General features: G+C 39.8%; 1 long non-coding RNA gene across 1 annotated transcript; it reads left to right on the top strand.

Moving 5' to 3' along the window:
* Positions 1 to 385: 385 nt before the first annotated feature.
* On the top strand, positions 386 to 1,045 carry LOC129759260 (uncharacterized). The gene is made up of 3 exons (XR_008740150.1): positions 386 to 592; positions 653 to 893; positions 955 to 1,045. It is a non-coding gene; the product is annotated as an uncharacterized LOC129759260 (long non-coding RNA).
* The last annotated feature ends 10,377 nt before the right edge of the window (positions 1,046 to 11,422 follow it).

Genomic DNA, 11,422 nt, shown 5'->3' on the forward strand with positions numbered 1-11,422 from the left:
CGAAGCGAGATAACATTCTCAATACTTTTGCATTGCACAGTGTGGCTGGACACTTGGACAACCACTAAGGCGTGGCGAGACACCCGCCTTGAACAAGCACAGTGCGACGAGACATCCACTGTTCGAAGCGAGATAACATTCTCAATACTTTTGCATTGCACAGCGTGGCTGGACACTTGGACAACCACTAAGGCGTGGCGAGACACCCGCCTTGAACAAGCACAGTGCGACGAGACATCCACTGTTTGAAGCGAGATAACATTCTCAATACTTTTGCATTGCACAGTGTGGCTGGACACTTGGACAACCACTAAGGCGTGGCGAGACACTCGCCTTGAACAAGCACAGTGCGACGAGACATCAATTGTTAAAAGCGAATACGATTATCCAAGATTCACCGGAATGGAAACCATCCTACGACCAGGGAAGAGCGCAGTCCAGTTTGATTTACTTCATGCTGACCGAAGCTACAACAGCGGAAATCGAGGAAGTTTGCGGTTATGCAGCAAATTTCGATAGCTATTGGTCGGAATCCAACTAATAATCTGCATCTGAGAACCTTTATCGAAAATCCTGATATTCCGCGCTTGCCGTAAGTACCCAGTATTTACTACAAATATTACTCCACCTTATATTTTGTGTCTTTGAACAGCGCCGGAGTCCTTTACGAAAAATTTGGCAACGGTGGCACGCGGTGCTGGTTTGTTGATCAAGACGGTCAAAAACTTCGGCATCATGCGTAACGTGCCGCGGATTGGTGCTTGATGCCCGTCACCTGAGACGAGGGGGGAATTATTATAGCCCACGGCAAGGCTGTGTTGCTCAAAAGGTGGACCGATACTCAACGTTTTTCAGTTACGAGCTAACGGCGCTTCCATCAGCGATTTCAAGTGGTAAGTTAGCAATTATTCCAACCATTATCAATCAATTAAAAATTTTTTTTGTCATTTCTAGGCCAAAATTAATCATCGAAGGTGCATGTGCATGTTCCTAGGCGTATTGATCAGCCCAAGGACATTTTGTGATGGTCACATTTTCATTGGTGGGTATCTTTTTATTAATATATTTTATGACTAATTCTATTGATTGAGACATATCCTATTTTCCATAAATTGACGAAAGGATGCTACAGATGAATGCATAAGCGTTGGTGAGCGAACACCCATTTGTTTTTAGACGCTCTCAGAGGCCGGATACCTTCACTTACCACCAGATGTCGGTCGGAAAAATGTAATTATCTACCGCCTTTAATCTGCCGGAGAAAGGAGACTAGCTGTTTCTGAGTAACCATAAGTTCAACATCGAGTCGAAGATTCCATACCTGCCAGAGTAGTGAGATTGGCCGCAGTGCATCGAATGAATTTTCTGGATATATCCCAAGAGTTAAACTACGCAACATGATTTGGCAGCCGACTTTATGCTTAAGCTGCATAAGCGTTCTGAATGATACGTCGCAAGCGTTAATGGTAAAGGGAGGTGAGCAATTTTTTTAACTTTCTTTTAAATTTGTTACCTCATCCATCCAAATTTCTTATTTTGAAGTAGATGTGTTCAAATGATGATAAGCTTAAAATTAAATTTTATTTAATTCTTGATTTTTTTTTACTTTTACGTTCTAAATTCGAATCTTTATTCAAATTGTGTTTTTATAATGACATTGCATTTAAAATTCATTAGTTTTAAGTAAATAAAACCAATCTTTGATAACTGATGAAAATAATATGCCAAACAAAAACTAATTTAAGATATATTTATTCTCCTAACCTATCGCCTAATTTTCCTTTAAATCCTTTTCGGCTTTCTAAACATACATAGCTGTTTAAATGCAACAAAAAAAGATTGAATTATTTATGAAATGTCAATAATAATAATGCTTTTGCTTGGTTATTTTCTAGATAACAATCGTACGGGTGGTGAAAATCAACTATCCCGATATGGAACTACAACGCTGCACGGGGAAAAGACTACATCACATTTGTATAAAATGCGATGATTCCACGGCGATTGTTTGATTCTATGCTCGCCAAATTTCGCGCGAACACAAACGATTGCTGGCGATTACAGTACCAGCAACAAAAAAAACCATTTTCCACCCCGTCTGGGGCTGAGTAAATGACCTGAAATTTGTACAAACAGCACCATACACCATGCCATAGACAACACAAATGGCGTGTGCAAATTCGATGATTCCAAGACGATTGTTTGATCTATGCTCGCCCACACACGATACAAACGTATTTAGCGCGAACACAAACGATGGCTGGCGATAACAGTAATAACAAAAAACCACCGCCACCCCTACTGGGGCTGAGTAAATTTCCTGAATATTGTACAAACAGCACCATACACTATGCCACAGAGGGTGGTTTGTACAAAATATTTCGATCCAGACTGATTTTACTCAAACCGTTTGCGCGCTCATTCAAGCAGTGCCATACCTCCTGCTAGTGAATTAGTGGTCCATGCTTCATGAAAAATTTATTTGTTCAAAAAATTTTTTGATTGTTATGACACTAATCTTAGTTTTAATTACTCATACTATTACATTCGATTACCATTCGAATTTGGATTTCTCCAATTGTTCGCTAAACTTAACATTATGAAACGAATTCAAATCCATACGCGGAATACAAATTCAATTTACATTTAATAATTCATAATTTGGATCAAAAAACCAGCATCTAAATAGAATTCAAATTTAAATGCAGACTCACAATTCAGAATCACAGTTCAAATTAAAAAATCATCATTCAGTTCGAAATGATATTAAAATAATAATATCATATTCAAATCTGATTTTGGAATTGTAATTCACAGTTGTGAATTCAAATTCTGGTTTAAGATTCAAAATGTATATATTTCTGATAAAAAATAGAATAATTGAGGCCCTCAGGATCAGAGGGGTGCAAGTGCCAAAATCATCAGTTTTGAGTTTAGTATACATAACGGTGCAAAACTCAGATTTTTTCTATAATTTATTAACACTTGTTTGATTGAATTAAAACTGCTCGGTTTCGAAAAATATATGAGAACTCGAGCACCTTCCCAACTTTGAACCGCGTTTTCTCGAAACTATCATTTAGACACATGTACCCCTTTGATCCCAAGCGCTTCAATTTGAATTCAGAATTTACCTCTACATATTATAATGTCATGGGGTTAATTCATGAGATTTTATGATTTTATACTAAAATGAACGGGTTTTAAATTACAGATTCTCTTTTTAGAATTATATTTTTGGTTCCTATCTTTTCTAGTTGTAGCTGCAGAATCAGATTCAAATGATTTTTAAATAGTGTAATCTAATCGAATCCGTTGACAATTTCAATAGATTACTTATTCTAATTTTGTGTCAATATCAGTTGCCCAACCTATAACGGGTTTTGATGAACGGAGCTTTAAGCTCGCGGGGATAGAGAGGCTACTTTGTACGTCTCGCAAGTCTCAATCAAGCTTTGCAGTCCGGATTTATAATGTTTCGGACAGATATCACATGCTCGCGTATGTCGGCAATGTTGCGGGCAGTAAACTGAAACTGTACAGCGATCACTTATGCAACATGTTGTCATATAGTCTGTACATCTGTAAATCTTCAGTCTCGTCGGGGTGAATGATGCTCGTTTGCCCCTGGTCCGCTGTATGGCCGTAAATTGCCACTGCTACTCCTTTCCCTAGATAATACTACTAGGCTTCGGGTGGCTAGTGGCAATGGTGGTTACAGTTGAGGCTCATTTTTGATGCGGCCGACGACCGCGCAGTTAGAACAGGTGTGTCTGACTGTGTTGTTGTGGCTTGCTAACAACTCCTAACGGAGGCAAAATTACAAAGATTTAGAATATTCCAACTGGATGCGGTCTGGGCGCGGTGCCGTGAAGACGATTGATGCGTGATCACGCTACCAGGGATAACAGGTTGATGAGAGTTCAGGATGCCGCGTCACGATTTGGCGTGGCTAGGCAGGCTGTCTGCTGGCAGTAAAGAAACGACTGGATCTTTGGATGAGATGCTGGCGGGAGCCTAACACTAGACAAAGAAAGAATAATTTTGTAGGTAATATACCTTCCCAAATTTGAATGAACAGGTTGCTATCAAAATTTAAGTTATCAATGTATGTAAATATTCGAAATATGGTATTTGAGTTTAATTATTGTGATTTATGTACGTATATATTTGTTAAAGATAAATCATTTTATTATTTAGTACTAAATTCTTTATTTTTGTGTATTGATATCACTTGGACTTAAAATGAAGTGAAATAAATATTGAAAGTAGCCATTCCAAAACCTTAATAATATAAATAACTAGATTTTCCTAGCTTGAAATCTGTGCTTAGTCCATACGAAGTATTTCAATTCCAGGGGTCATTTAATAGAGAAAAATCATTAGAACATTGTTACAACAACAATTTTTTTTTTCAAAAAGCTGGATTTTCATGGAAAGTAAAATTGAAACATCAGATAATCTAATCGTATGTTTTAATCCACTATTTTCAATTTCGTATATTTTAAAATTTTCTATGTTAATTTTTAGTCTGTTCAATGGACTTTGGTTGAAACGGGTCGAAACAAGTAGAAATGGATTGACAGTTGATCATCTGTCTCTTTCCGATTGACTTCGACCGATTTGTACCAGGTCGAAACGAATCCTGCTGCCGAGCTGGATTGGTTTCGACTAGTTTCCACTTGCTCCATTGAACAACGACCCAACTTGTTTCGACCAAAACATTGGCTCGTTGAACATCTATCACTTGACCGATACCAGTTGAAACCGATTTTTACCAACGGTTGAACGAAGCTTTTGGTCATTTGACATTAAACTTGATTTGAAAATGCATTAAAAAAAAATTATCATCGACATCTGTAAAGTTTTAAAATATTCTATCGCTAGAATACTAGCTCTTGGTTGAAAGCGATTAACTGCTTTAACGATTTAAGGGTTTCCACATCACAGTGTTCCACATTACAGCATAAAGTAGCATAAAGTAGGCATCGTTTGTGTTAACTGACATTCTATGCAATCCTACTTGAATGGCAGCTGCTTATTTTAATTCTAAATGATTATGATTTTATGTTGAGATATTTCGTTTTAATGAAATGGTTTGAGGTTCAGACCCGTATCTTTATATAGATTCGGTGCTCAGATAGAGATTTTAGATTTCTTTCAGCTCCCAGTTATAATTTTGCTACTAGATAAAAATAATTTGTTGCGATTCCAAATCTTTCTATCGAAACAAAATTGTTTTTGTCGCTAACAAGAACACATTTTGTTGCTTTTTATATGCTTTTAGTAAGGCTTTTTCTAACATTTCAATTTTAGTTTTTCGATTAAAGGATACCTGTTTGAGGATTTCATCGACAAAGTACCTTCACTAGAGCCTAAAATACGTAATTATGGTTCGATTTTCTTTCACATAATTAAGGTTTTGAATTACTCACATTTCGACATTTCAACTAAGGTTTACAAAATACTTAAATTCCTTTTCACTTCAATTCGTAAAAAAAACTTTTTTTTTAATTGTCATTTAGTCATCGTAGCATTAGCAGTTTAATTCGTGCTAAGCAATACATTCAGTTGAAGCAATACATTCAGTTGAAGATGTGAAAATAAACAACCCTCGAATAAAAAGGATAAATTTGAGTACGGCTGCCGAACTTAGTATTGAGTATGCCTCTCAGAACTTAGTTTGGCGATTGCCCAGTCAAACTCAAAGTTGAGGGCTGCCACTGAAGTGCTGTTTTGAACCAAAACTACTTAATTTTGAGTTTAAAAAAAGGAGCGTGTACGTGTACGTGTACGAGTGTGTAATTCGGTGATTACGGAAAACAATCTTCTCAACACAATCGATTTGTTTGCGCGTCTGGCCGTCCACCCGAGGGCCCCGGAAGGTTTGGTACATCTTATCGAAATGCTTCGCTCGATAAGAATCGAAGGTGATGGATCAAGAAAGAAACACCGGAATCGTCCACTCGGGAGACTTCCGCCGTAAGCAGTAGCGGTACCGCGACGAAGGAAATCAAACGTGGAAAACGGGAACGGGAAGAAGCAGCCGCCGAACAGAAGCTCGAGAAAGAAGCCGAGAAACGGCGAGAAAAATCGATCAGAGGTGTTATTTTATTTTTGTCCGAATAAGAGCTGTTCGATAACTTGTTTTTTTTTATATTTCAGCTGCTCTAACTGCAGCAGCGGCCGACGAATACGAGCTGCAGGCTGTCACGGAGCGCGAGTCGCGAGCCTTGCAGAGCAAACGAGATCGCAGCGAACGGGATTCCCATACCTGCATCCTGCACTGAAAAACCGGTGTATATTTTCGATTCTGGAGGGCAGTCGAAGAGCAGTTTTGGAACAGAAAATTACTCCGGTAGTAGAACGGAGTGGATCTGTTACAGTGCTCAAACAGGAACAAAATCTCCGTAATTCGGAAACCATGGAAGGAAAACCGGCTCAAGTGCTGGAAACCGGAGACGACCACACGTTTGTGTTAAACGAAAATGCACTGAACGAAATATTGTTTAGGAATAGGTTCCGGACCGAACTGTGTTGTATCGGTAGCCGGTGATCTTCGAAAGGGCGAAAGTTTTCTGAATTTGTGGCTGCGCTAATGTACTCAAAGTACGGATGTCATTAGGTTGCCTCAGCCTGATTGGATGACGGAAACAAGCCGCTAACCCGATTTTTGTGGCGCGGTAGAAGTGAACGGGACACAACCGGTATACTTATGTGGTCGGATATTTTTCTGCACGACATGCCGAAAGGAGGAAAGTTGGCAATTCTGCTCATGGAGCCACGGGGTGCCTTCGAAAGCCCAAGCACATCACGGGATTGTGCTTCAGTTTTTGCGTAGAGTACTGTCCATAGAGATCTTCTGACTAAATAATTAGAATTGTAGATACGCTAAACTCTCTTCTATTACAGCTATCCCTGAAAATGGACGTCTAGCGTTTACAAAGGCGAAAACAATGGCAAAAATTGTTCCAGAGACTTCAGTTTCTAGCCGAAGACTGGTACGAAGCTGGTGCATTAGGAGAATTTCACGGAAATTGTATGCTTTCTCATGCCACACCCCGGCTTAACCGTGGCTACGAATCAAACATTCGTTGGCTGACATTACCCCAGAGTTGAAAAAATCTCAAGGAGCTGGTTCCCATGTTGTTAGTCCCACAGAACCTCATTGTCAAAGATATCAATGGTCAGAACTTGAGATTTAGTTCAATATTTCAAATCATACATCCATTTACAAGGGAAACGATCTGCCCGAACCCAAAGTATGCTCGTTGCAACGGCTAAAGCAAATAATCTCACGGCAGTGGCGGCTGCTGAAGAAATCTATGTCCAGTTTGTGGAAGATGTTTGCGGTGAAGCAAAACCTTACCTGAACTCAAACCATCTGGATTCAGAACATAATCACATCAAGAAGAAGTTTTACATCACTCTGGCTAACCTAAGATGGAAGGAGAGAAGTTTTCCGAAAAATACCGTGAAAAGTTGGAACTGGACTCCAATGACGCATCCACCACGTTCCGGGCGCGTAACGAAAGCAAAAACAGCCGAACAGATTGGTGCAATACTAAACTAAAAAGTCATCGCAACGACAATTACTTGGCAAGTAACGATCTGTTGTACCTGTCCCTTGGATCCAACTACTGCGTCGAGGAGTATGCCGACCGCCTGCCGAGTATCCATAATATGTTGCAAGAATACCAAATCCACTCGAACGTTGTTTTTTTTCCAGACAAACCAATGTTCTACCATGCCATTAGCGTAAGTTGAATCTTGTTTAATTTATAGAGACAATATTCATAATTATTGTTTTCCAACAGCAAAAGTACGATCAGCTTCGGATGGTGGATCAAAACTCGGAAAACTTTCAAACTCCCAGAAAATGGCAAAATATCTGGAAGCCACCTGTTTCGAAATGTATCGAATCCATGCGACCGCTGCATCCGCCCAAGATTTGGGAAGACATAAGCCCCCAGTTCTTGGTTACCTTCTGGTCCCTGAAAATGTGTGATCTGCAAGTTCATATTGAGAGTTATCAGAAGGAAATAAACAAGCTAAAGCAGCTGACCAAGTCATCAATGGGTTCCAAAGAACAAAATGCATCGAAGAACAAGAAGGAACAGGAGCGCCACAATTCTCTGATCGATAAGTCACAGGACGAGAGAAAGAAACATCAGGAACACGTCGACAAGATCATGCATCGACTGACGAGCGAGATGATTCCTGGTGCCTATCCCGAGTCTGCAGCTTTGTCTGTTCTCGCGGTGCAGACTCACAGCCTTGGATGCGTTGAACTTTGCCACACAGCCTTGAAGACGGTCAATTTGTTTACCCTCCTATGCTACTATCGAATATTCTGCAACACCACTTACTCCCGAAAACGAAGCCACACATTACGGGAGATTCCTGTGCGCTATGTTGGAGATGGTTATGCGATGACATGCCGATTAGAGCACATTCAGTCGCGAGTGCTGCAATTATCCAGGCTAAGTAACAAAATTCCGCGTGAGCAATCAAGCAAACGAAATCTATCGTCACGTTTGCCACAAGTGGCATGACAAAATTACCGAAGCGATGGTGTTTTGCTTAGATTCCAAGGTTTACATACATATTTGCATTTAGCTGATTATTCTTATGCGAGTTTTGCCAAGCTTCCCGGTACTTGCCAAGCTGACTCAGATAATTGCAAAAAAGTTGAAAAGTTGAAATGAGAGGTATGTTCTTTTATCTCTTTCGCTTTTTGTAAACTACAAAATTGCATGTATCGGCAGCACCAAATTGTTGGCCAGTGAAGCTAAAGGTTGAGACGAATTAAAAGTCAGATATGGAGACAAAATCATTCTGAGCTGGAGGAACTCTTGTACCAATTCTACACTACAGCTCACAGCAACCGCTGTGTTATTCTAAAATTTGAACACTTCAATCGGTGAACGCTGGACCGCTTCGTCCAAGACTGTGACAGGTAACCGGAACAAGAACAATCAACTTTTACTTGCAGTTTTACTTGCTGTTATAGATCTAAAAGGTAAGTTTATTTCAATCAATATTAATCAGAAGTTTTATGCTTTACGCATCCTGAACCGCAAGGCAGAAATATTTTACTTAGTACATGAAAAGAAAACTTTTTCTTAGCGTTATTCGAGATCTTGGGTTCTATTTTTGTTTCCTAATAAAAAAAATATGTTTATTCTTTGAATTTGTATAGCTTAAAGGTTTCTTTACATTCCGACATAAGTGATGAAAACATTTTTCAAGAAAGCAATATGTGTTTGCAGAATCAGAATTTAGATTCAGTATTCAGATTCCAAATAAGATACATATTTATGATTTTGATACAGAATTCAAATTCAGATTTTTGAAGCAGTTTTCAGAACCCATATTCAGAATTCTGATTCGGAATTCAGAATCAACATTCAGCTTCAGTATTCAGATTCAAAATTTAAATTCAGAACACAGATTCAGGATTCAGATTTAGAACCCATGTTCAGAATCTAGATTGAGAATAAAATTGAATTTGGTTCCTGCAATTGTTTGCTTTTTACTCTGTTAACGCATTAGGAAGCCAGACAGAATCAAAATTCATATTAAGAATTTAATTCATATTTACAATTTAGAATCGGCATTGAAAATTCAAAACTCCAATTTGATGCAGACTTATAATTCAGAGTCACAGTTAAAATTCAAAAATCATCATTCTGTTCCGAATTTATAGTCAAATGCATGATTTGAATTCCAAATTTAGCGCTGATGTGGTCTAGTGGATAGGCTGGCGCGAGTCTGGTAACCCAGGCGTACTGGGTTCGATTCCCGGTATCGGCAAGAAAAACTTTTGGGATCGTATCCCATAATAGTTGCCGACAAGTAAGATTTGTTTCCATATATAACTTACTTTATACCTATAACTAAATATTCCAGAGGGAATGCATCTGTGGTTAATCTCAAGAGACTAATGCAAGCGGAGTGGATTGCCAACCATTGTAGGTCTCTGAAGGTTGGATGCCTTCCCTCGACGAACCATCGGCCGTGGAAGCCTGAGAAGCAATTCGAAGGCCAAGCCACACAGACATAGGCTGAACCTTGCTACCGATGGGGGAACCATACATACATACATACACAAATGCATGTTTTGATTTTTAAATGCATTTCAGTCATTCAGCATCAAAATTAAAATTTCGATTATCCGAATTTCCCCTCTTTGGTAATTTTTGAAATTTTAAAGTCGATTTTTGACAAAAACAGTTTTTCGAAAAAAAACACCACTTTGGTTGATTTTCATGAGCAAAAAGTGGTTTCTCGTATTTCTCGTATCGAATCAAGTATTAGATTTGCCCTTTTGAAATGTTACGCGAGATTTGCAAACATCTTCAATCACCTACTCTTTCAAGCAAAAGCATGAATACATGCTAGAGCGAAAGCTATTTTATTTGGGAAGCAAGAAGGAGATAACACCGAAACAAACCAAGGTATAGAAAATCGCATCGACTTTGAGAAAACGGAGTCTGGCGTGCGGAAAGGAAAATAAAAACAACAAAACAAATCTTGTTAAGTTGGCAGCTCCACCTGCATAACCTAATTAAACAGTTGGTATTTTCTAGCCGTGCTCCACCGATTGGCCACCAGTTACGAGCTGTTCGAAATTGAAAAAAAAAAACAGCCAGACAGGCAATTGCCCAAAGTCTACAGAAAAGGCATTGAAACCGTGAGTATTTCTTGGAACCAAAGTTATATTTATTCCTGAACGGAAACTCTTTTTCTGACAGGACCCCTTTTTTGATCAAGCTCTCGAGATTCACCAGTGACCTTGTGCACTTCCGGTTCCGATATCCGAGAGGGCAACTCGCCACTTCCCTGTTGACTGAAATCACATTCAGACGCCGCTACCTAGTGCTTCGGCGGACAAGCAGCCAACCAAGGAAAGCAAGTTTCGGCGCCCTCTTCCGGAGCACATGTTCGTGCCGATCTAAAGGGGTGAGTCATTCGAAAACCTTCCGAAGTCCAATAGGGCCACCGCCTACCATCAGCTGAGGACACATTTGCCGGTTTTTTTTCGTGTCTACTGGTGGTCAAAGACGTTTTTCGAAGTCCATTTTGTGGGATTAGCCAACTGCAGGACAGTTTCGTTTCCCTAGGATCGATGCGGTGGTTCGGAGTACGAGAAGGGGTCACCGGTGCGGAAATACCCTCTCAATCGCTTGGCCAACAGATGACAAGAGAATGGAGCACCAGAGAAAGTCCACAGAATGGACAGGAACATCGAACGTCCTTCGGACGCGCTGAAGTGCGCGGAATTGCAGCTGTTGTCAGCTATATCACGCGTGCTCAAAGTGAATGGTGGTGTCCAGTGTCAATGCATGAAAGCAGTGTGGAGGACTGGATAGGTCTGTCGTACTCAACGGCGGAAGTAACAGCCCACCCGATGTGGGAG

This window comes from Uranotaenia lowii, unplaced genomic scaffold, assembly GCF_029784155.1.
Source record: "Uranotaenia lowii strain MFRU-FL unplaced genomic scaffold, ASM2978415v1 HiC_scaffold_132, whole genome shotgun sequence".
Taxonomy (NCBI): domain Eukaryota; kingdom Metazoa; phylum Arthropoda; class Insecta; order Diptera; family Culicidae; genus Uranotaenia; species Uranotaenia lowii.